Here is a 26,598-nt window from a genome sequence, read left to right on the forward strand (position 1 = left end):
ATATTTGAATCCTTTTTTAAAGTTTGAAAAATATTAACTAATTTACTTCTTTCTACAGTCCTGTGAGGTAGGTAGTATTATTATCCCCATTTTACAGATGAGAACATTGAGGCTTAGAGAGTTAGGGCTTGTCTTGAACTCTAACTCTCATTTTTCCATGAACTTGTACTATCCAGTGTGAGTTAAAAAGCTTTCCAATTTTTGAGGGCCAACTGAACTTAATTGAGAGCCTGCCTCATAGTAAGTACCTAAAAACCATCTATTGATTAACTGATATGGGTCTTTCCCACGTTACTGAATTTGTGGAGGGACCCACCTCTTCCTGATTCTTAGACTTAGGCTTCAGATATCTTCAGAGAATTTCTTATCTAGCTCTATATTCCTTTTACCTAAATTCCCCAAAGTTAATTCTATTTAGCTACCTTTTTCTCATAAATCTGACCAGTGTAAACAGCCAATTGGAATCATTTTAGTGAATGGATGAGTAGATAATTAAGACAACATTAGCTGCCTACCATTAGCCCCATCTACAGTATCCCCCCCCCCAACACTCCACATCATCCTACATCTTAAAACATAAGCCAAAGAATGGGAACCCCAAACCCCAGGTCTGCAAACCATATAGACACACAGCATGGAGTCTGTGTCCCACGAGCATGTTCTTAGAGATAACCTTCCCCAGCAATTTACAACACTTGGGGCTTGAGAAGAAGCCAAGGACTTTCCATGAAATCTAAAACAGGAATGACATATGATCACATGTTTCCAATGAAAAGCATATGTCCAGGGTACAGCTCCTTCTCTTGTCTCACGTATGGAAATAACAGTGAGGAAGTACATTCAGTTCAGAAAATTTGCTCGTGTTTTATGATTGAAGTTCACTTGGTAATTAAAATCACAGGATTCAAGTATAAACTAGACACCAGAAACCCTCCTATGGGCGTGCAATGGGAAGCAGACTGTCTGGTCATCACAGAATGTCAGAGTTGGAAAGAGCCAACTAGTACAACCTGTACACTCCTCCAACCCCCATTCATGAATAAAAATCCTCCCTACAACAGTGTGCAACAAATGACCATCTAGCCTTTACTTCAAGACCGCTAGTAAAGAAAATATAGCCTCCAAAAATAGCCCATTCCATTTAGAAACAAATCTAAATGTTATGAATTTATTCTTCCCATGAAGCCTCAATTTGCCTCTTCGCAAAGCTGATCCACCTTCCCCTCCATTGCCCTTCCTCTTCTCTCATCCCTCTTCTTGGCTCTTTCCTCTGGGATTGAACCAAATGAACCAGAAACTTCTACTACATCAAAGCTCTTCCAATATTGGAGAGCCAGAATCAGCTCCTCCTTGTGTCTTCTCTTCTGCATACCCACTTTCTTCAACTGAATTTTATATGACTGGATGTCAAAAGCCCTGGCAAACAACTTGGTGTTTAGTAGGTAGAGGAATGGACTTGGTGTCAGGAAGACTGCTTCAGACTACTTAGTTGTGTGACCCTAGACTAGTCACTGAACATCTTTGGTCTCAGTTTTCTCTTCTGTAAAATGAGGGTATTGGAATCAATGTTCTCCAACATCCATTCTACCCTCAAATCTGATCCTATTACTCCTCCTTTGGACTCTTACTAGCTTATTAATCATCATGATAATGCCCCATAGTTAATCCAATTGGTAATGTCAGAAAAGCTAGATGGGGAAGTAAAAAGAGCTGAAATCAAGAGGACTTGAGTTCAAGTTCAGTCTCAGACATTTGATATTTGCTAGCTGTGACCTTGGGCAAGTCAATTTTACCCCGACTGCTCCCTCCCCACAAAAAGCCAACCATATGATGGCTTTTCTCCCTCTTTATTATTCAATAACCAATAGCAAAATGTTGTTTTATAAAAATTATACACTTCCATTGAATGGTTAATTGCTAACTTTGCTAAATATACACTGGAATCCTCTCAGTCAGCAGTCTTGAAAGATCTGAGCATTTGCAACTTTCAAATCAAGTCTCTAATCAATGATCACATCAAAAATCAAATGATCACATGTCCTAGACACTGTGATGAGGAAGTAAGGGGAAAAAAGTAAAAGCTTAAAAAAGAAGCTTGTGGCCAAGAAGCTCAGTCTTCAGGTCTCTAATCCAGTTGGTTAGATCATTAAAGCCCAACCCAGTTTTATAAAATCTTCCCCCAAATTGATCCATTTCATGCTCTCCTCCAAATTTAGTTAGATTATCGGAACATCCATGTACCTATCCATCTCAGTGAATCATTGCACTATTATAAGCCTTTAAACCAAGAAAACATGGACCATCCATGGTGCATGGCTGTAGCTTGGTGGCTATCCACAATTTTTTTTTTTGGGGGGGGGATTGGGATATCTATTTTGTTTCTTTTCCAAATAACTGGGATTGAGTCTTTGGTTATCTCTTATGCACTAACCTCTGTTGGTAGTCCTTCTGCCTCTTCATGGACACCCCCAGGAGAGTTTATTCCTAGTGATTATTTTTTGCAAGAGTTTTATTTTAAATCCCAGCTAAACTTTGCTGCTCCGAGGACCATTCTGATCTCTTGATACATCTTAATTCAGATCTGGGGCCAGCTACAAGAAGCGGCCAAATAGAATTCCCGTCCCCTCCCTCTCCCAGTGAATCTTCTTTCTTAGATTCCCCCTTTTCTTTTCAGCCTGAAAAGTGGCAGACATAAACCAAGCAAGGGAGAGATGAAGAGAAAGGGTGGAGTTCTTTCAGTGACAAATCCTCAGCCAGCCTCAACAGCAGGGGTGTGTCAGCCTCTCCAGTGGCTCTTGCTGTTTTTCTGTTTTTTCCCTTAGGTATTTTTAGATTCTATAGGGAGAGATGGAGGCACACCAAGCTATTTGCTGCTTTGCCTATAATGATTCTTTGAGTTTAAAGAGGTAGGACTCAGGTACTTTCTGATTCTGGAGCTGATAAAAGGCAGAATAGAACTTGAAATGACATCCCCATCTCCCTACCTTCCCCAGACACCTAAAAACAAATGAATGCAATAAAATCCTTAGTAACTCAATATTGGAATGGAATCTCTTTTATAGAGTTCAGGTGGAAGTCACCCAATAACTTAGGAACTATCATCATTTCTCAATTTTTATTTTTTATTACTAAACAGCAATGGAATAATGGTTTGGTAGTATTTGTGACAGAAAACATACTGGAATTAGAGTCTGAGGACCTGGGTCTGGTGACCTATTTGGTTTCGGACAAATCTCTTACTCTACCTAGTCCTTGATTTTTTTTTCCTATTTTTGCAAAATGGGAAGGATGGACTGGATGGTCTCTGAGATCTCTTCAACTTAATCCTAAATCACAGAATCTCTCTAAATCTCAATTTCCACAACTATAAAATGAGAAGACTGGAATCAAAAACTTGCAGGGTCCTTGCATCTTTATATCTGTGATCATTTTATCCTAAGATTGCCTAATTGTGAGTGCTTGGTCAAAAGGCCACCAAACTATTATTCAGTGGGATGTTGCAAAGGGAGAGAAACTCTAGGCTCAGTCGACTTTTTTCTTCCGAAAGCCTAGAAATTCAACATGTGTTTTTCATAGAAAAAGATAAAACCTAAAAACACAAGTTAAAAACAACTTTATAGAGCACGATTGGTAAATCAGATGGATGGGACAGAAAATTATTTTCAAAAGTTCAATATTGTTCAATGGGTCAAATACCCTAATTTTGAGGAGAGGTTGACATATAGTAAAATACTGATAGTTGAATAAGGGAGAAAGATGAGAAAAGGGGCAGGGAAACGTCAGAAAACTTTAGTTTCCTTCTCTGTAAAGTGAGGAAGTTGGACAAGATGGTATCTGAGATCCCTTGACCCTCTATGGTCCTTCTTGGCATTGTTGTTTGTCTTTCATTCTTGAAGATGACATGATGTCAGGAGGTGATGGCAATGCAAGGACTTGAATTAGATTTGAGTGAGGGAGCACTGTGCTAAATCACCTGCCTCACTTTCTCCTCCAGAGTCATCAGGTCCAGAGGCCAGATATGAATCAGAAGGACTGGAGATTGCCTGGGATGTGAGGCAATCAGGGTTAAGTGTTTTGCCTAAGTGTAGTCTAAGCTAGTGTAAAGTGTCTGAGACTGGATTTGAAGTCGGTTCCTACTGACTCCAAGACTGGTGCTCTATCCACTGCACCACCTAGCTACCAGAGCTGAAACTAATGCAGGCTAGCCAGAGATTTGTCTCAGGGTGGAAAATAGAGAAATCTTTGAGACGATTCTCTCCCCGGCCTGCCCACTTCCATCATGGCAGAAGCAATAACCTTATCCTATTGGCATTTCTTCCCATTTCACCACCCAGTCTTTGCAGGGACTGTCTCCCACCAATTCCCATCCCTCCACTATTTGGAATATTCTGATCCAATCACCTCCACTTCTCACCTGCCTTAGTTCAAAAGGCATATATTTCAATTCACTTTCTTTTTTTTTTTTTAGGTTTGCTTTTAGGTTTTTGCAAGGCAAATGGGGTTAAGTGGCTTGCCCAAGGCCACACAGCTAGGTCATTATTAAGTGTCTGAGGGTGGATTTGAACTCAGATACTCCTGACTCCAGGGCCATCTAGCTGCCCCTCAATTCACTTTCTTCAAGGAGATTTTTTTCAAATCCTATCCCACATATATGTTGAATGCCTTCCATCTCTTCTGTATGTATATTGCATGTACCTAATTACTTATATGTTGCCTCTCCTATTAAAATGTGTGATCCTCTCTTAATCATTGACTGATGGATAAATGGCTTACAGTGTCCCAGGACATATTCTGCTATGTCTGTGTGCCCCAAGAAAACCTTACTCTGCTGACCCTTGCCCCAGGTTCAGAAAATGTCTCATTATAGCTCCAATAACAGCTGGTATTTATTTAGAAAGTGCTTTAAGATTTTCAGGGTGTTAGGGGGCAGCTAGGTGGTGCAGTAGACAGAGCACCAGCCCTGGAGTCAGGAGTACCTGAGTTCAAATCCGGCCTCAGACACTTAATAATGACCTAGGTGTGTGGCCTTGGGCAAGCCACTTAACCCCATTTGCCTTGCAAAAACCTAAAAAGAAAATTCAGGTTGTTCTATACATTATCTCCTTTGATCTTCCTAATAATTTTCTGAGTTTGTTACTAAATGCATTATTGGCCCTATTGAGCAAATGAGAAAAATGAGGCTCAGAAAAAATCTAGCAACTTGCCTTAGTGATCCAATTCCAGGACTCTTTTTGCTCTTTTCATCTAGTCCTGGCTCATGCAAGTCCTTTTGAAGTCTATCTTCTCACTCCCTCCACCCAGTCTTCCCCACCTCTCCCTTTCCTCTCCCATCTGCTCCTCTTCCTTAGGCCAAGCACTGAACTAGTCATAAATGACCCTGCCCTCCAGGAGTTTCCATTCTATTGGGTCACTTGCATTTATATAGTTCTTTAAGGTTTACCGATCAAATCCTATTCATGAATATATCATGGCATGACCTCCCTGGTGTCATGGCCCTCTTCAGATGAAGGACAACAGACAACTACAATGCTTTTTAAGGTTTGCAACTAATAACAACCCAATAACCTATCATCATCCCCATTTTTCAGATGAAGAAACTGAGGCTGAGAGAGGTAACATGAATTTAAAGGCTCATCTGTGTCACTTAGCTATTCACATAGAATTTTTTTTAAAAGTGTTTTCTATTCAATAGGCACACTGGGCTAAGTCTCAGATATAAATAAAGAAGTGAGACAGTGTCTGATTATATTGCTCATCTCATCCCACTGACAGATTTCTTGCCTAGTCAAAGGATCACGGCAACCCTGGGGGCCTTCTTTCAATTGTCACATTTAATTTCTTTTCCCCACACTCCTTTTAACATTCAGGGTCTGGAGAGTAAGCCAGCTGATAAAATAGCATTCGTTGCTCATTTGCCATTTCCTGACATTTTGCGGATGATGAGTTTTTGTCAGCATCATAGCAATGAACATTTCAAATCTCACACTCCTTACTTAGCATTCTCACACTGCTGAACTCTGGAGAGTCCCTTCCTCTTTCCTTCAAAGTCTCCCTTGTTCTCTCCTCTTTCCTTCTGTTCAGGGAGTAATAGGAGTTCTCCCCAGATAAAATGTTCCAAGGATGGAAGGATAGACTGTCAAAAGACTTGTGCTGGGCCTTGAATGCCAGCCAGCCCCTGGCTTGTTATTATTAATCCCTTCACCTAAACTCACCTATTTGTCTTTGCCTTCACTAAATGTTAGAGATTCCCCTTAAAATTGTTATATATTAATTTAGTGCATATTCCTATACATATATCTTTTCTTCTTCAATAGGGTTAGAAGCCCCCTAGGATTGTTTCATTTCTATCATGTCTATCTCTCATATGGATAAAAACATAAGCATATTATTTAATAAATGCTTGTCAATCAATTGGATTCCATTCAGCAAGCATTTTAAAAATGCTCATTGTATTCAAAGTATGTTCAGGGCCCTGAGAATATGTTTTTGAACAACTCTAATTGTTAGGAAATATTTCCTTCTATTTAGACAAAATCTTCCTCTTCATAGTTCCTCCCTGTTGCATCTAGTTCTGTCCTCTGGAGCCAAACAAATCTATCTTCATAGTCATATGCCAGTCTTTCAAATACTTCAGTTAGTCAGTCAATAAACAGTCATCATTAATCAAAGACAAACCAAGTCCTCGATATGTTTTGACTATTTTATTTTTGTGTTTGAATGTCCAATGCCTAAGACATTACTGGTGTGTAGTAAACACTTGGTTTTTGGCTCTGGGACGCTTGGTGACAGCTGTTACCTCCCCTAGTAAGCCTTCACTGGACTAGCTACTAGGGAAGAAAAAAACATCACATTGGATGGATGGGTCAGTGTAAGTGGTTATTGAAATCTGGGTCTTCACTCACGCATCTCAGTGACCATAAACTGTTATTCTCCAAAAATACAGCTTCTCTGTCTTGCCAGATGTCACTGAAATTATAGCTGCTTATGTCAAGGACCTCCCTCCTCTCCAAATAAAAAGAGCCATTATCAAATGCTGCTACCACAGAGAAGACAAATTCTGAAATGCCCTCATTATTGGGGTTTTGACCCTATGCTCACATGCCTCTTTGCCTAATTGCACTGCCACATAAAAAGGGCAGGAGCAGACTTCTGGAATGCCTGTAATGTATCCCTTCCTCACCTCTCTCTTATGGTATCACTCTCTTCCCTCAAAATTTAGCTCAAGCATTAATGAGATTTTCCTGATCGCTGGCCTTTGTCAAACTACTCATTTCCCAAACTACTTACATATATATATCTGCAATTTTTCACTTTTAATTCTTGTTGTAGACACTTATGTCTATATGTTCTTGGTGTCTTTCCCACTGCAACATTAATTCTTTAAGAGCAAGGATTATTTCACTTTTTACAGCCTAGCACATGTATGAAGTTAGTCAATGTTTGCTTATTGATTGATATAATAAATGTTGGGCTGATTGATGAGGTTTCAATGGCAGAAAAGAAATAATCCTTTACAGTAAAGAAATTCTCTGATAGCCCAGAGACGTATGGGCAAGATAATTTGAGGAGGGGAGGACATTCATAACTAGGGGATCAAGAAAGTTTTCATGAAGGAGGAGGCACCATAGGTGAGTCTGGGAGGAAGTTAGAGATTCTAAGAGATGAAAGAAGAGGGAGCAAATTACATTTCTTATAGGTCCAGAGATAGATTATTCAATTCAGGATACAACAATAAGACTACATTGATTGGATCACAGAATGCATGAAAACGAATAATGTGACATAATTATAGAAATGAAAATTGGAGTCAAGAATACCCTCCCTCTTCATTTCTGGCTTTTAGAATCATTGTCTTCCTTCCAAGATCATTTAAGACAGTAGAGGCAAAGAAAAAAAAAAGGAAATTGAAAATCTTGCCCATGACTTTTTAGACAATTTTAATTTTGTTTTGTACAAATGTACCTCCTCCCCACTCCACTCCTGCCTCCAACCACCTGCAACCCCTTTCCAGGAATCCCTTATTTTTTGGAATGACTTCATATGCCTTCCTTCATATGTCCTAATGATTTTAGGGTCAGTTTTGGGCGTGGTAGAAAAAGGAAGAGGCCTTGGAATGACTTCAAACATACACTCTCACACCCTAATATCCATATTTCAATTAAATTCAGGGCTGCCAAGAATGGTTTTAGCTAAAAAAATTCTTTTCAGAAAGCAAAGAAACAGATGTTAATTTGGGGGTGACATTTTAAACACTAATATCTTAAAGGAAATAAATGACATATCAACTCCTATGGAAAATGTGGAGATAATACAGCTTTGCTGAGTGTCTCAGAATCTCCTAAAAAAAATCACTTTGGATTTCCATCTCCCATCAATTCTCTCCTTTCTGAAGACATAATAGGAACCTTGCTGTTAATGTACTTCCAGTCTAATGAAGAAGAATAAGGAAATAGCTATAGTCACAAGAACTGGTACTTCTGTTTCTTTATGCTTTGAGGAGGGAGATAAAAACTCTGGTGATGGAGAGGTGGTGTCTGAGTTGGACCTTGGGTGAGCCCAAATAAAGTTGTTAGAATTAAATGGAATGGGAACAATAAGAATATTAGATTTTGATGACACATTTGTTTTTGGAGTATCCTTAAGAAATCACTTAATGTTGCTCCCATTCCCAACTCATCAAAATGAGGGACTGAGACAAGGTGATCACTGGGATTCCCTTCCAGCTCTAAATTTTTAATTAGATTGTAGAGTGTCTTGAAGGTCAGAATTAGAAATTTATTTTTATTTAGTAGGCAATGAGCCATAGGTTGAGTGATTGGCACCCTCTGCTGTTGGGTAGAAAGCATGGCAACCAAGGTGAGCGTGGTATTGTCATCCTGTTGGCCCCTAGCTCTGGGAAGGGTCAGGTGGTTGGGAAGAGTGACCCCTGGTGACTTAAATCAGATAATGCTTTCAAAAATAAAAATAAATTTTTTTCCTCAAAAAAAAAAGGAAAATGGAGAGCGATGAATGGACCAGACATAGATTATAGTTTGTTGCCAAATCACTCTCACTGTTAAAAATGATATTGAAAATGATTTTAAGTGATAAAAATAATGATGTAATGATAAAAATAAACAGCACGTTTACTTAATTTGAAACAAAATGCATAAAGTATAAATTTATAAAGTATAAATTAATTTGTGCTGTTGCCATTGTTTTTCATGTCCAACTCTTGAACCCATTTGGGGTTTTCTTGGCAAAGTTACTAAAGCACTTTACTATTTCTTTCTCTGACTCATTTGACAGATTAGGAAACTGAGGGAAATAGGATTAAGTGATTTGCCCAGGATTTCAGTTAGTCTGAAGGCATACTTGAATTCAGGAAGGTGAATCTTTCTAACTACAGGCCCTGGTACTTGTTAATTGTCCCCAAATTTATTCATATGTTCAGATATAATTTCTGTATATAAATATATACATGTATTTATCCATGCAAAACTATATTTAGATGCAAATTTATATATATATAAATTCAAATATTTGAAATATATACATATTTTTGAACCTGTGAGCCATGAACTATATTTTATACACACACACACACACACATATACACACATATGAGTGGGTTGACTATAGAAGATTGGCGGGGTAATGTTTCAATGAACAACTCTATTTTTGTTGTTGCTTTCTGGGGCAGCAACAACAGTGATCAGGAATATTCTGGGTTTTGAAGTCCCATGATATATCATATCCCAAGATTAATGTTGGGAAGGAATTTAGAATCATCTACTGCAGCCCTTTCCTTTAAAAAAAAGTAAATGAGACCCAGGGAAGTTAGCCTTGGATTCAAATCCAGATTCTTTGACCCTGAGCAAATGACTTTTCTGGTCTTCAGTTTTCTCATCTGTACAATGGAGGAGTGTTCTAGAATACTTCTGGGGTCACTTCCAGCTCTTATTATATGAGACTCCCTAAGACTCAGTTTCCCCCTTCTATAAAATAAAGATTTTGGACTAGATATTTCTGAGGTCCCTTTAAGCTCTGGGTCAATGAAGCTTTGAATTGCATTGAAAGAGGCACTTTCATTGAAAGGTAGGAAAACTACCTAGTAAAAACTATTAGTGAATTGAAGGGTGGGGTCTCTTTGGGATTCTGGTCAGTGGTCCACTCACTCATTCATTTCTCACAGAGCAAGACAGTTCTCACAGGGACAAGCTATTCCTTGCCACTGGAGCCCTGTAGACCCCTGGAGAACAGTGGGTGTGTTTACTGAATATAAAGTTGATGAAACCCATTAATAATTCACTTTGAATCACCAAAGTGACATTGTAAAGTTGCCATAGAAACATCTGAAAGCCCTATTCATTTATAAAAAAGGAGGAAAAAAATAGATGTGTCTGGACCATTTTCATAGGAATATTGCATTCCTGATAGAGGGTGTGTGTTGACTATGTGCTATGAGTGAATGGAGAAATAACTTAAAATATGAAGTCTGTAAGTCATTAAAAGTTACTATTAATATGTGAAAGAACTGGAAGAAGCTGCCTTTCATTCTTCCTTATAGCTGCATACTACAACCTTCTGGAAGGAAAGGGACAAAAGATCATATTGTTTGATTTTATCTGCTTTCTTCCTGAATCCATTTCAGCAAATAATCCCAATGTGTAACACTTCAATAGTGTAATTTATTTCAGAATTTGGAAAGCTTTGTTGGAGAGTTTTGCCCTTGGTTAACAAAATACACCCATTTTCTAATTAGGCAAACTATTAGCCAATAAATGTTTGTTGAAAGTTAGTGATTATTGAAATCCCAGAATGTGTTGGAAGTAGATTTCTATCTAGGAAAAAGCAAGAGGAGGGTAGGAGGTAAGGGAACAGCCTGAAAAATCACTCTTCAACTTGTGTATGATCCACACCCCCTTCTCTCCTCAAATTCTGGTCTGTCACTATGTCTACATGCAGGCTGAAAAAGAAAATTAATAAAATTAGTTGAGTTAATTGCATGACAAGATAGGTGCCAGGCTTGGAATTAGTAACCCTTCTATCATTAGCTGTGTGACCCTGGGCAACTACCAGTCATCACCTCTAGGGGCCATAAGCAACTCCCTAGGACTCATTAGCTAAGTCAAGACGGCACCCCTGGTCATCTGAGCTACTAACCAGAGTTCTCACAATGAAAGTTTCGTACCCTGAGGAAATAATATACACTCATATTCAAATTGCAAAGTCATATCTGCCTAGAATTCAATTAGTCAAACAGTAAACATATATTAAGCCCTACTGTATACCAGACACTGTTCTAAGCTCTGGGGATAAAAAACTGGCAAGAGACACTTGAGATCAAAGTGGTAGGCTGTCATTTTTTAATTCATGTCATTTGAATTAGATGATAGCTCCAGTTATTTTGATTTTGTCTTTTGTTTAGGGAGCCTTGTAGCCTCTGCTCCAGAGACCTTAAGAAGATGGTATTATACATGATATGAATATAAGCCCTAACTTGACTAGCAAAATTTGCTTCTGGAGAGGCCCATAGAGATCCCGGGATATCCAGAGGTCTCTTCTGAGTGGGGTGATCCCTGGGGTAGGAGATGCAGGGTGGGGTTGGACTGCCACCATCTGGTGACTTTCTATTTTAATGACTTATTCTTAGAAATTAGACACCAAATTCAGTTTCTATAGAAAAGCCCCAGTTGCCTTCCCCTGTTGCAGCTATAAGGTGAATCAGCTTCAAGAATCTCAGGGAAATGAGCCACGACTGATTGTCATCAATGACAAGACTTCTAAAGATTTTAATGGGGAAGTAGAGACCCAAGTTACAGTTCTATGATTTAAATCCTTCCTTTTGCTAATGGGATATAATTTTCTTCTTTGATAAATTTAATATCACTTGATGAACTGGGTTGGAAAACTGTCAACATGCAGGTTGACTCCTTCACCTTTGAAAGCACGTAGATGAAGGGCGGCTAGGTGGCGCAGTGGATAAAGCACTGGCCTTGGAGTCAGGAGTACCTGGGTTCAAATTCAGTCTCAGACACTTAATAATTACCTAGCTGTGTGGCCTTGGGCAAGCCACTTAACCCCATTTGCCTTTCAAAAAAAGCCTAAAAAAAAAGAAAAAAAAAAAAAGAAAGCACCTAGATGGTACAATAGAAAGATTGCTGTGCCTAGGGTCAGGAAGATCTGAGTTCAAATTGGACCTTAGACAATAATTAGCTGTGTAATTGCAGGCAAATCATTTAACCTCTGCCTCAGGTTCCTCAACTATAAAATAGGGATAATATATTATATTTCTCTCCCAGGGTTGTTGTGATCATCAAATGAGTTCTTCATCTCCCTCCTAATCTCAGTCAGTCCCTTCACAGTTACCTATCATCTAATATTCACACACTTAGGTATTTTATATATTATATATTTACTTATGTATTTATATATTATAGAATACTCATGAATTATAGTTTTATATATGTGGGAAATAGACATATAGATATATGTACACATCTATCATCTATCTTGTATGTATAGTTATTTATAAAACCTTCTTCCCCATTAAAATGTGAATTCCTTGAAGTTAGAGACTATTTTGTGCTTTTCTTGTATTCCAAGGGAATAGTATGGTATCTGTTTGATAAATATTTGGGGTTGTAGGCTGGGTCCCCCACCTAGTCTTGACTTTGGATCCTTAGCCCCAAAGTTATTTCATAATTGTGCAATGACTTTGTTCGCTCATCTACCCTCTTATTCTCCTTAATAATTTTCTCATGTGGACACATCAGAGCAGGCTATCTGATTTGCCATGCCACTCTGTCCCTGTGCATTCACTGACAGTCTCTTCTTATTGGATGACTGGTAGAAAGGATGGAGACAGACATGGAACCAACAGGAATCTCAGAAAGAAGAAAAAAGGATGAACAAATTAGAGACTTCGACATGTTTCCAGAGTGCTTTAGTCCTGTGCCTGCTGCTTCCCCATATATTTTTTTCTTTTTTACATTATGCTATTGACCCTTCAAGTTCTTCTAAGACTAAATCTTATCCACAAATAGATTTTTTAATTAGAAGGAGAGGTGGTGTAGTGTTAAGAGGGTTGGAACTGAAGTCAGGAGAGAACTGGATTGAGTCTTGCCTCTAATGGCAATTAACTATATTATCCTGGATAAATCTCTTAACTTCTCTGTTTTTCTTTATTCATAAAGAAGGGAATAACAGCATCTGGTTGTCTTCAAGACAGTCCCCTTAAAGCAATAGGAAATATGAGATATTATTCTTCAAATATTTTTGGAGGCAATTTGCCCAGGGTCACACAACTAATAAGTGAATGAGATCATATTTGAACTCAGGTCCTCTCAGCATTGTCTTTACTTGCAAATATAATGATAATGAAGGTGACAATGATAGTATTTGTAGACCACTTTACATTTTGCAAAATATTTTACAATTATCATATCATTTTATCCTTGCAACAACCCTAGGAGTTAGGCGCCATTTATCATTCTCATTTTACAGATGAGGAAACTGAGGTTGAGAGAGGGTAAGTGGCTTTTCCAGGGTCACATAACTGGCAAGTGTCTGAAGTCAGATTCCAACTCAGGTCTTGTATTACTAAGGATGTTATTCTTTGTCAAAATCATTGAAAAAATGTATCACATGTAAGGATTAATCACAGTTCCCTGAATTTCTCTACTGGAGACCATCTTCTAAGCTAATGCTGAATCATTAATGAATGTTCTTTGAGTCCAACCACTCAACCAGTTCTCATCTAATTATGTAATTATCTAGTTAACAGATCTTTATCTTTTCTACACGAATGTAATGGTTTTATTCCATTCTCTGGTCTCTTTCCCTCAGATCCTCTCTCTCTCCCTTGCAACCCCTTGGATGATCAACTGTCTACTTCATTCAATGAGCATTTCCACCTTCATTCTTTAAGTTTCCTCTGCTATATAGGGCCAGATCAAACCTGCCTGGATGGTTTGGACGTTGAGAGTCAGTCTAAAGCCCAGGCTGAAAGAGCCTTGCAGGTGACAGGAAGGAGAAGGAGGAAGGAAACATCTTGAAGGTTTTGGAAGAAAACTCCATGCAACTGATTACTCACATAAACTCCTATAAGCTGGTTCCTGAATAAAAAGAGGAAGAATTAAAATAATCTAGCTTTGAGGCCTTATTGTATCATAGATTCAATGCAAGGATTGAAATCCAGATGGTCTATGTTGAAATTCTACCTCTTATATTTCCTAGTGGCTTAAGCCTGGATAAGTCATTTAACCCTAAGCCAGGGGCTCTTACTTATTTTTTCCCATTGTGGACCCTTTAGTCAATTTGTTGAAGACTATGGATCCCTTCTCAGAATCATGATTTTAAAGATATAAAATAAAATTCATGGGATAATGAAGGAGCCCAAATATACTGAGCTATACCTGGTCAAAATATTCTTTTTAAAAAATTCTTAGACCCCAGGATAAGATTTTTTTCTCTGAGCAGTCAGTCTAATTCCTTGGATTCAGCAGTTTGTCATCTGTGTTGCCGAAAATACTTCATGTTAGGGGAGGAAATGCTCACCCTGGGAATCCCCCCACACTTATGATTTCCTTGATCCCTTGTGTAGAAGCAAACAGCATTTTTAAAGGGAATTGCTTCTTATTTTCAGCATGAATTCTTTCATTTTTTTATTTCCTTCTGCTCCTTGGCATCAGATGAAGGCAAAATGCAAATTTTCCCAGGAGAAAGATAGAGATGTTTCCTAGTTGGCAAAAGCTAAGGAAGATGCTGATTTTTTTTCAATTATGATTGATTTCTCACCTGCTTGCTAGGCGGATGATGGGTTGCAAGGAGCTGGTCTATGAGTTTATTTGTTTTTGAGATGACAGGTAAGACACTTTGCAAACCTCAATCTTATGTAAATGCTATTCTTGTTGTTATTGGCATCATTCCTATGGTTTGCATTATTAAATGTTAGGGGCATGGGGAAAAAAAATCTGAATGACATTTGAAATTCAGTTTCCCAATGCAGAGAGGACCTTTATAAGAGTCGTTTCTTTGTGGGAATGAGCAAAACTGGATTTGAGAAGGGTTACCGGGACTTGTTGATGCCCAAAGGCACAGGAAGAAGCCATCGAGTCTTCTGAGCCAGAGTCAGTGGCCAGAGCCCAGCTCTCCCAGGTCATTTTACATCTGGTGCAGCCTGGAGGAAAATGGGATTGCAGCTCCTCCATGTGTTCCAGTCAGGCAATGGGGCAAAGGATGCCTGGCTTCTGTATACATCCAGAGCCAGCAGTTTGGAAAATCAAGGGGAAAACCCTAGTATTCCCTCTAAATCAGTATCTTGATGAGGTCATTCTGTTACTAATACTTTCATTCTTGATGGTCTTCAATTTTTTATTTATGCTTGGTGGAACAGTGGATAAGAATATTTCCTTGAAACCTAAGTTCAAATCCTGCCTCAGAATTTTTATTAGTTATGTGCCTCTAAGCAAGTCACATAAACTCTCAGTCTCAATTTCTTCTTCTGTAAATGAGAATAATAGTAGCACTTATCTCCCAGGGTTATTGGGAAGACAAAACAAGGCAACATATAAACCACTCTATAAATGCTGGCCAGCAGGTCTGGTCATAGGTCTAAGATTTGAAAGACAATTGGATCAATCATCTCATTTTTACAAGTAAAGAAATGAAGATCAAGAGCTAATTGGCTTGGTCAGAGTCACACAAGTAACAGGTGATCAGAACGGGAATTTGAATCCAGATCTGTTAACTCTAAGGCCTCATTAAGGGGATAACCACTGTACAGAGTATGGCTCATATTCTCAGGTCCTACCTTCTCAGAGCTTGCTAGGATTCTTACAGAATATTTTTATGTCCCAAATTATTATAACAAATGAACTTGGGAGTGGCTAGGTGGCGCAGTGGATAGAGTACCAGCCCTGGAGTCAGGAGGACCGGAGTTCAAATCCAGCATCAAGTCACTTAAGCCCACTGCCTTACAAAAAAAACCAACCAAACAAATGAACTTGGACCACTATTATGAATTCCTTAAATTGTCCTTTTAATTCTAGAGTCTAGTAACATGCCTAGGACATGGGACACATTACCTGCCCCCTCAATTCCCCATCTCTTCATTCACATGACTGGCCATCACCCTAGCTTAGAACCTTGCCCACTATCACTTAGACTTCTGAACTAACAACTTAACTGGTCTTTCTGTAGTCAATCCCCCAAAAGATGCCTCCAAAAGTGTCTTTGCCTACTATCACCATATTAATTCCCTGTTCAATAAACTCCAGTGGCTCCCTATTACCTTTAGAACCAAAAGCATGTGCAGCTCTTCACACCCAGCCTATTCATCTCGCTTATCTTGTTAATCATCACTGCTCTCCATACAATGCAAAATCCAGTCTATTTTGTCTGCTTGATTAGTCCTAACACATGATACTCCGTTCTTTGCCTTTGTATTGGCCCTTTCCCACACCTGGAATGTTGTCCTTTCTCATCTCTGACTCAAAATCCCAGGATTCCTTCAAGACTCAGCTCAACCATCTCCTTCCATCACCATGCAGTTTCCCTTCCATCTCTTCTGTATGGACATTAGATATGCTTTTTGTGTGTGTAGACACACATTATCTTGCCTATTAACACAAACCCTCTTCCCCTCAAGGGGGACAGTCAATTCACACAATAGGTTTAGAATTAGGGAGATTCATCTTTATGGATTCAAATCAATCTTGGACACTTAATAATTGTGTGACTCTGAGTAAATCACTTAACCTTGTGTGCCTCGGTTTCCTCATCTGTCCAATGAGCTGGAGAAGGAAATGGCAAACTACTCCAGTATCTTTGCCAAGAAAATCCCAAATGATATCACAAAGAGTGGAACATGAAACAACTGAACAACAACAACCTTGTATGTCCAGGATTTTAGCACAGGGTCTGGCAAATAAGTATTTAATTAATGTTTGTTGATGGTTTGCCCTTGGGAATGCCTGTTGAATTGACTTGAAGTGACCCAGTCTTGGGATGTTAGTGAATTTGACAGTCACAAAGATTTTGTAGTTCTTATGGGTATCAGGGGGGCACCAAAATGCTCTGTATTATGCCCGAGGACCCAGGTTCACTTCCTTAGTCTGTCATTTATCAACTTCTATGACTTTACACTGATCACTTAACTTCTCTAGCCTGAAGTCTCTTCTTTTGAAAAATGAGAAGGTTGTTCTTAATGGTCCCTAAGATCCATTTCATTTCTAAATCTATGCTCTTATGATTCTTTTAGCTCTAAATATGTAGTAGTAATAATGATGGGAGCACTTATATCAAACCTGCTTTCACCAAACACTAAGCTAGACATGTTATAAATTTTAACATTATTGGTGACAATTTATTTTGAGATTTGTAATCACATATCATATTAAAAAAGAAAATAAAATAATTTATAAATGAAAATGAAGTTGTCACATCACAGCCCCAAAAGGCAGAGTGGATTTTTCAAAAGTTGTTTTGGCTTTAAAGTTTTAGAGGGAAAATCCCCAAATATTTGTCTCTCCTGCATTCCTTTTCTGACTTTCCTTTTCCTTTCTTTTATTGTCCCCATTTGGATAGGACTTAAAAAAATAGTCTGTTGCCTTCAACAGCATGTCCTTACACTTGGTATTTAAAGCCCCTCACAATCTGTCTAAAACTATCTTTCCAGATTTATTTCTCAATATCCTCCTTCTCCCATTCTCTGTTCCAGTGAATTGCATCTGCTCCATACTTCCTAAACTTGGAACTCTTATCTCCTACATGCTTTTGCAGATGCTGTCCCCACTTCCTGGAATGGCTTCTCTCCTCATTATTGTCTCTTAAAATCTCTGCTTTCCTTCAGGTCCCTGCCCATGAATCACTTTTTTTTTTTAGGAAGCTCTCTTCATCAAGGGTTCTTTATATGAGGTAGTCATCATCAACACCACCACCACCACCACCACCACCACCACCATCATCATCATCACCATCACCTCTACCACCAGCATCATCCATATTATCAACACCACCACCATCATCATCACTATCATCATCAAATCACCACCACCACCACCACCATCATCATCTCCTGGTGACATCTCCCATGCACTAGAAATTGAAGTAGGATCATGGGTTTTTCCATGTGATTTAAACAAAAAAAAATGCACTCGATTTCATTCTTTTAGCCTATACTATATGCAGTAAATATAGTGAGGTGGGGGTGGCCTGGGAGTCAGAAAATCTGAGTTCCCGTTCTGGTCTCTCCTACTAATCAACTGAGTCACTTTGGGCAAATCACTTCATGATATAAAATGACTATATATCCTCTAAGATTCCCTCCAGATCTAGGCAGATGATTCTATGATCTTATTACCCCTCCAGACTTTGACCAATAAATAGGCACTTGTTAAGCTCCTACTATATGCTAGGCTAGAGGATACAAAGAAAAACAAAAAATGGTCCCTGTCCTCAGGAAAGTCACAGTTTAATGGAGCTTTCTCATGTGTAAAACATCAAAGCTGCTGGGTGATCTCTTAAGTCTTTCCTTATATGAAATTCTATAGTATCAATAGGCATTTGGATAAAAAGGGTCTAAAAATACTCAAGTAACCTACTGCTGAGGCCCAAAAGCAATGTGATTCTGAAATAGAAGGGTGATTGGTTGATTGGTTGGTTAATGTCCTTTGTTCTTTTTTTCTATTAATAGAAATAACCAAAAACAAAGTGAAATAACCAAAACAATGCTTTGACCTGATCTAGTTGACCTTTGTTCTTGAAGAGAACCTAAATGACATCACCATGTTGGAGTTTCAAGGTCCAACTGTGGCTGATCAGACCAATACAAACTTCTGAAGGGTCTACCACAGGTTAGACACAAATAGTCTGATGAACATTGGGAATAGAGATATCTCTAAATTAGTGCATCTTATATTTCTTGGAAGTCAGAAAGAGCCAAGTTCGAGTCTTGCCTCTCTAATTAATTAATTAATGTGACCCTATGCAAATCTCATGACTCCCCAGAAAACTGTCTGAGATGAAAAATAATGGAGCAATTGATGAGCTGCATGGATGCAAGGAGATTCTGTATGGAAATTCCTCACAATTCCTCATTTATACATAAATCTAATTGAAGACATCCTATATGGCAGAAGAAATTGTGGGTGTCCTCTCTGTGAAAACCTGATCTGGAATGAGTCAGGGGATCATTTAATAAAAACCTGACTGGGTGTTTAAGGCTAGGATCAAGGTGCTAAGTTTGCCTGGAGGATGGCCAGGTGGCCCAAAAGGAACCCAAACACAAGATCACATTGTATCAAACGGGCCCCATGAAAACCAATAATCAAAGTCTGAAGGTTTATCTAATCATAAAAGGATTCCAATTCCAGCATGTCCATCTCAGAGAGGTGATGTAGGGCCCCTAATCTTAAGTGAACTAAATAAAGGTAAAGTCTTATGCTAAGTAGCAAAGGGCTTAGCTCAAGGTAATTCCTATTGCCTGAGAAGTTGAATGAAACAAGTGGAGACAGTGAATGATTTAGAGAACTTTCCATTCATTACGATCCCTTGAAATGAGGAGGGAAGCTCCTTCTCTTTTCTGAAAAATGACCAGGAAGACAAGGGCAGGGGTGAATTGTTCTCTGTTAAATAAATGAGGATTTCATTTAATTCATTTTGAACAGCCTTATATAGAAATCTAAGAAACTGGACTTTCAATGTTTCCATTAACTTGAAAAGTCTTATCTTCAGTTAATTACCAACAATATATCCTTTATCCTCTTTCTCTGTCTCTGTCTCTGTCTGTCTCTCTGTCTCTCTGTCTCTGTCTCTGTCTGTCTCTGTCTGTCTCTGTCTGTCCCTCTGTCCCTCTGTCTCTCTGTCTCTCTGTCTCTCTGTCTCTCTGTCTCTCTCTCTCTCTCTCTCTCTCTCTGTCCTCCTCTTCCTTCTCCTCCTTTTTCTTTTCTTCACTCCGTCTCTCTTTCCCACTTTTTTCTCCTGTCTCTTATCTCTGTCTCTATCATTCTTCCTCTCTCCTTTTCCTTCCCTTTTTCTCTCTCCCTTCTCTATCTCTCTCTCTGTCTCTCTCCCTTTCTTTCTTCTTTGTTCTGTTTCAGTATTCTCTCTCCCTTTCTCTGTCTCTGTCCGTCTCTTCTGCCTTGCTCCCTCTCTCTCTGCCTCTCTCATTGTCTCTTTGTGTGCATTTCTCGTGTTGTCTGTCTCCTTGTTTTCTCTCCCTTCCTTTGCTTCCCTACTCTGCACCTCTCTGATTCTCTCTCTTTCATTTTCTTTTTCTTCCTTCCTTCCTTCCTTCCTTCCTTCCTTCCTTCCTTCCTTCCTTCCTTCCTTCCTTCCTTCCTTCCTTCCTTCCTCCCTCCCTCCCTTTCTCTCTCTTTACCTCTTCTTTCTTTCTTTCTTTCTTTCTTTCTTTCTTTCTTTCTTTCACCTCCCCCTTCACCACATCACCTTCTCCTCCTACTCCAAAGAAAATTCAAAGATCCAGTTTAAATAGTAAGATTACTATTACTATGTTCACATTATTTCCATCTCACTTGGCCAATGGTGATTTATGAATTTCAAAAACCTTTGACAGGAACTAACCAGATGCCTGAATCACAGAATCTTGGAGTTGGGAAAGGCATTATAGGTCATCTAGTTCAAAACATATATGAACAAAAATCTCTTCTCTACATGCCTCAGTTTCTCTATTGGTAAAATGGGCATAAAATAGCACATCCCTCAAAGGATTGTTATTGTGAGAAGCAAATGAGATAATAATTGCAAGATGCTTAGCACATGGCCTGGTTTATAGTAGTCACTTCATAAATGTCTTCTTTATATCTAACAATTGGCCATCCAACTTCTGCTTAATGATAAACAAAGTAAATTTGGGATTTTTCTTGGCTTGAATTTTTTTTTTTTTGGCTTGAATTTTTTAAGAGGTTTCTTTCATTCTCCATTTCACAATGTCTTGTGACATATAAAGATGAGACAAACATCAATGAAATGGTGGACAATGTATGGAATCCCTTGTGCTTAACTGTTCATATGCCAAAAAGAATTCTGGGTAAATGTTTTTTGTTTGTGTGCATATTTTCTTTTATTCAAAGGTCTTGGGAACATTCCAATTTCCAAGTTTAATTTGGATTATGAAAGACTGCCTGGTTTAATAGATAGAGAGTTACCTTCGGAGGCAGAGGATCTGAGTTCAAAACCTGCCTCTGATCCAAACTGGTTGGGTGACCCCAGATAAATCACAGTCTCTGGGTGCTTCAGCAATCTCTGTACAACTAAGTCACTGATGATTTTCTGAACTTAGTTGGTGGAGCTATTGCCACACTGGGAAGTTCTGATACAATGAAATCTCAGTCCTAAATCCCTATTCCCCTTCCTCAGCACAGTAGTTATGCTATCAGAGAGAATCAAGAGAGATTACAAATGTAAAGGATTTTGCCAACCATAAAGCTTGATGGAAATGCTAACTTCGGAATGGGTCTTGGGATCCTATGAAAAAGCAGTCATTTATCTGGTTTCATGATTTTTCCTACCCATTTTAAAAATTGTTTTTATTTAAATTATAATTAGAGTTTGAGCTCAGTAAGATCTGGAAACTAATCTCTCTTGCATTTATATTTTTTCAGCAGAAAGTGTTTTTTATATTAATGCAGCTAAATAGTGTTGAGCAGATCACTGGGAACCATCCATGCATTGGGGACCAGTAGCCAGAATTCTTATTTCCTTTACTGGTGGGAGAAGGCTCATTTATCCCCCAGCATCATCTAATGGAAATGAAGCAGATCAAGGATATGTTGATTCCTGGCTACTGTTAAAATCAATTAATCAACAAACATATATTAAATGCTAGGTAACTGTGTTCAGTGCTGGGAATACAAAAAGAAAGATCAAAGTCCCTATCCTAAGGAGTTCACAGGATTTTCCTATTAAATATTGAGTTTGTAGGTATAACTGTCTGACTTCCTAGTTACTTAGAGGTGGGTAGGGGAGGGAAGTACAAAAACCTTGACCAATAATTGGTTTCCCCCAAAATTTTCAAGACTAAATCTATTGAGAGAGATTCGATAATCCCTGTCATTTTAGATTTTGGGATATTTTTGAAAGGACACTAGAGGCAGACTGATGTAATAAATAGAATGATGGTCTTGGAATCAGTAACTGGGTGAAGTCCAACCTCTGACACTAGATCTACAAAGAGCTTTCTTCATCAATGTTCTAGGTAATTCTCTAAAATTATAAAATACTTCCATGATGATAAATGAGAAACTTCCAGTATTAGTCTGATGATATTATTAAAAATTATAGTAAAGCATTGTAAAATATTTTATGGTATTCAATATAAAATAAATTTGCAAAAATTGCCCCCTCAAATAAAAAACAATAGCAAAAATTGCAAAAAAAAATGGAAGCAACTGAAATGTCCAACAAAAAAAGAAATGGTGGTGGTACATTGATATGCTAGAATATTAGAAGCTAAAGAATCAGGAAGTCATTAGTTTGAATTCTACCTTAGACACTAGATGTGTCACCATCTGGGCCTCAGTTTCTAAATGAGGGGATTGTGCTTCTAGACTCTAAATCTCTGATCTCATAGTTCTACAAAGTAGTTAAGATAGACAAGAATGAATAATAAAAATACGATAATGAGGGGAAAAGGCAGAATTAGAAAACGTAATACACATTAATTCTGATCTCATGAGGAAAGAGGAAATAAAAAAACAAAATCCTTATGAGAACTCAGTGGGAAGAATTGAAAGTTTTTATGATATTTTATGCACTGATATGAATTACTTTAAATGTAAGTTGCTATTAAATATACTTGCTTGGTTTGATACCAATGGTCGTTTCTAGGAAAAGTAATCAAAATTAAAATGAAACACTTTAAAATAATTATGTAAGATTCAGGTAAGTGTCCATTTGTATATGTGAAGGGGGTTTGTTTCTATATAGAGAATTACTGACCAATGAAATCAAATGTCTAGAAAAATAATTGAATTGTAGACTATTTTTAGTATCACTAAGCTAATGCAATCAATTCCCATTCTCCTCCCATCCCCACCCCTTCCAAATGCAACTAACTTCTTTCACCTTGCTCAACCTGCTTATAGAAAAGTACAGCCCTCTTGGCATACACAGAGGCTCCTCAGATTTCTGTTGGACTTACCTAAAGCTTATTTCTCAAATTCTCCAGCTGCTAGGAATTGGTTGGAATCATGAACCCCATGACATTCCCCATTCAGGGGATTGGATGGGTGGGTAGAGAGCCACCAGGTTTGAGAAGATGATTGAATCCCTGACCTTATAAAACCTCCAAGGTGGAAAGAGAGGTTAAAGACCTTAGGAGATTAACCTCAGAACAATCCTGCACTGATTCCTCTGTTCCAATGATCTTGGAGGAGGCCCAAGGTCTGCTTCTCAATCTTATCATCTATGGCTCTACATAAAGAGTTTCTCATTGTAATTTTGGACATCTGTGGGGTGCCAGCAGTGTTCTTTGAAAAGCCACTCATGCAAGAACAATGGGAGACCAGTCTGACAGGTTAGCATATAATGCAATGAAGAGAAGACATTTTTATGAAAATAATTTCATTCTGAGTAAATAGGAAGAGGTCTGGCCAGTAGTCTGGCCAGCTTTCTACAGATGACTTACTGAATTTACAAGTGGAAAGAGAGTTTCCATACCAGAAGTTCCAAGAAGAAGAAAAAGAGGAAGAAAAAGAAGAAAAGGAAGAAGGAAAAGGAGAAAAAAGAGGAAGAGGAAGAAGAGAAGATGATAAGTAAGAAGAGGCAGAGGAGGTGGAGAAGGGGAGGAGGAGGAGGAAAAAGAAAAAAGGAAGAAGAGGAAGAAAGAGGAGAAGAAAATAAGAAGGAGAAATGGAAGAAGAGGAAGAAGACGACAACAATGAAGAAGAAAGAAGAGAAAGATGAAAGAAAAAGAAAGAAAGGAGAATTTTTTTTTAAATACCAAGTAGGTACCTTGGTACACTGAGTACTTTATAAACATCTTATTTAATCCTCACAACAACTCTGGAACAGATATGTTCTCTATTATACAGCTGAGGGAACTAGGACAAGAAGAAGCTAAGAAGCTGTCCAAGGTCACACAAGAGATCTCCCTGACTCAGAGCTTACTGTGACACAGTGCATTCAGGATGCCAGAAATAGAAATGGAGGCACATGAAGAACAAAAAACTCAAGGGCTCCTGATGCACAGACTAAAACTAAAGAGTTAACTTAATTGAAATAATACAAATAGCTGACATAAAATGGGAATAATAAGAATACACTCTAGATGAGAAGGAAGGGCAGATAAACTAGATAGCTTTGAAAGTTACAAATTGATTAAAAAAAAAAAAGCAGTTTCATTTCCAGTCCTCTTTGCTCAATATACCTTAATGGTTGGTTGTAAATTCAGAATAAAAATAAAAATCAATTTTAAAAGAATCCTTCAGTCACCTTACAGGATGGTTGTGATAAAAATGCTTTGTAAATGAATATTTCATTTGATCCACACAACCATGTGAAGTAAGAATAATTTTTATTATTCTTATTGAACAAATAAGGAAATTTATACTTAGAGCGTCAAAGTCTTGTCTGAGGTGGGCAGATCATGGATTTAGTGTGAGGAGGAAAACTGAAGTTCAAATTTGGTCTCAGATACTAGCTGTGTGATCCTAGGTAAGTCATTTAACCTCTGTCTTAGTTTCCTCAACTGTAAAATGCATATTAATAACAGCTATTAATAATACCTATCTCTCGGCATTGTTCAAATGAGATGATATTTATATAATACATTGCTTTACTGTAGGTGGTTAATAAACATGTACTCCCTCCCTCACATTTTCTTCCAGGAGGTAAAGGAAACTTTAAGTCAGAACATCTAAGTTCAAATCTCTCCACTGATGCTTTACTACTTCTAAGTTATTAGGAAAAGTCCTTTAATCCTTCTGAGTCTCAGTTTTGTTATTTGTAAAATGAGGGGGGTTGGACTAGATGAAGTCCTTTAGATCTATGATCCCATGACCAGATGCCCTCTCAGGTTCCTTCTATCTCTATGACAATAATTTGATGGCACAATGGAAAGAACCTAGTATTTTCAAATCAAAGGACCTGGATTTGAATGCTAGCTTTGCCATTTATTACTTGTGTGACTTTGCGCAAGTTATTTAACCTCTGTGTGACTCAGTTTCCATTTCCATCCAAATGACAGAGTCGGATGATCACAGAGTTTCCATTCAACTCCAAATCTATGTCCCGCTTTTCTGATAGATAGTTCTTAGATAAACTACAACATTTCCCAGCAAAGAATTTGATCAGTTCCAAGTTGGCATTGCCAATCTGAAAAGCTGGGGCACACCATGTCCAAGAACTTTTCTAGGCTTAAGGGAACAGAAATATGACTCCTGGCCCCATGTGGCTGAGTGACTGTTAAGGTAAATTCATCCTCAAAGCAAAGTCTCCCCACCTCCAGATCCAGTGTTCCTCTGTATTAAAGACTGTAGGTTGTTCCATATGCTGAGCAACTTGGCACCTTATCTTCAGTATAACCGAATTGCATTTTCAGAGCAGGGGCAGAGAGAAGAACAAGAAGGAATCTAAGACATCCCCTGTGTTTTGATCCGACTACCATCTTCCCCCATGGTAATGAGCCACAAATTTAATAAATAGCTAAGTTGGAATAGGGGTGACCAGTTAGCCATTTGGGAAGGAGTTTTCCTGGTTTTTTTTTTGTTTGTTTGTTTTTTACTCTGAGACCCTTCAGGCTCTTTTGAAATTCTTTAAATTTTCAACTTCATTTTCCCTTTATTTTAAACACACTGTTCTCCCAAGAACCCCCTTAGCTTAGTTGAATGTTTATACTACAAGAGAGAAGACTCCATGAGACATACCCACTCTGTGTAATCAGCAAGTCCTGTTGGCACCCCCCTGGTGACTCTGTGAACTGTGTTAGCAGGTCAAGGAAGAAGGCACTGGTACCAGCTGCTTGCAGTCAAAGGAGGCAGTGACTGTCTTTAGTAAGACTCCGAGGCTGCTGCCCGGTTTTCCCAGGTGTCCACCTTGAGCTCTAGTGTGCTCTGTTACCTTTGTGTTGATTTAACAACTCGTGGTAACTTGGAATGTAAATAGACAAAGTGCTTGGAAATCAGCACCAAGGCTGCCAGTAGAAGTGTCCAATTCAAACCCCTAAGGCTGCAACTTCCAGGAACTTTGGGGATCAGAAAAAAACCCACCCCAGCTTTGGCCAGAAGGGAGCATTGTAGAGCCACATGAGGCACTCCCCTCTGGTTTTTCTGTTTTTTTGATTATCCTTGGTGGATTCTGGCTAAAGGTATCTCGATTTTGAAAGATGTTGGAACACAGATCAATGTAATAACCAATCTTGATTCCTGAAGAGCCATGATGAAACATGAAACCCATCTGGGGATAGACTTGACCTGAGGAAGCCTGGCTTAGTGAATCAGTCACTTAGTGACTTGGGGCTGTGAAGTTACTCATCTTCAGCTGGGACTGGCTTTGTGCGACTCCATTTGAGGTTTTCTTGGCAGAGATACTAAAATATTTTACCATGTTCTTCTCCAGTTCCTTTTACATATGAGGAAACCAAGGCAAAAAGGG

At 38.5% G+C, this 26,598-nt stretch overlaps 1 protein-coding gene across 1 annotated transcript in view; it reads right to left on the bottom strand.

Annotated features, from left to right (window-relative positions):
• The window catches only part of SLC1A2 (solute carrier family 1 member 2), a 149,274-nt gene extending 123,226 nt beyond the window's left edge, over positions 1-26,048 (bottom strand). The window contains exon 1 of the mRNA XM_074230479.1: positions 25,872-26,048. The gene's annotated coding sequence lies outside the window, so the exon portion shown is untranslated. The remainder of the gene's footprint in view (positions 1-25,871) is intronic.
• Positions 26,049-26,598: the final 550 nt, after the last annotated feature.

This window comes from Macrotis lagotis, chromosome 3 (assembly GCF_037893015.1).
Source record: "Macrotis lagotis isolate mMagLag1 chromosome 3, bilby.v1.9.chrom.fasta, whole genome shotgun sequence".
NCBI classification, from domain to species: Eukaryota; Metazoa; Chordata; class Mammalia; order Peramelemorphia; family Peramelidae; genus Macrotis; species Macrotis lagotis.